The following is a 279-nucleotide window of genomic DNA, read 5'->3' as shown; positions in this document are numbered from 1 at the left end:
AAAGAAAGTTTCTGAGAAATTGTTTAGTGTTCTGTTCATCCATCTCACATAGTTACATCTGTATTTCGTGGAACTCTTTGCTAGCCTTATTTCTGTGGAATCTGAGAGCAGATATTTCGGATCCCTTTGAAGACTATAGGGCCAGAGGAAATATCCACCGGTAACAAAGAGAAGGAGGCTTTCTGAGAAACTTCTTTGTGTTCTGTAAAATTATCTCACAGAGTTACAGCTTTCACCTCAAGGAGACTTTCACTAAGACAGTTCTTGTGGAATTTGCAA

Source organism: Mandrillus leucophaeus, unplaced genomic scaffold (genome assembly GCF_000951045.1).
Source record: "Mandrillus leucophaeus isolate KB7577 unplaced genomic scaffold, Mleu.le_1.0 Scaffold63, whole genome shotgun sequence".
NCBI lineage: Eukaryota > Metazoa > Chordata > Mammalia > Primates > Cercopithecidae > Mandrillus > Mandrillus leucophaeus.
Note: the sequence above shows the minus strand (reverse complement) of the source record.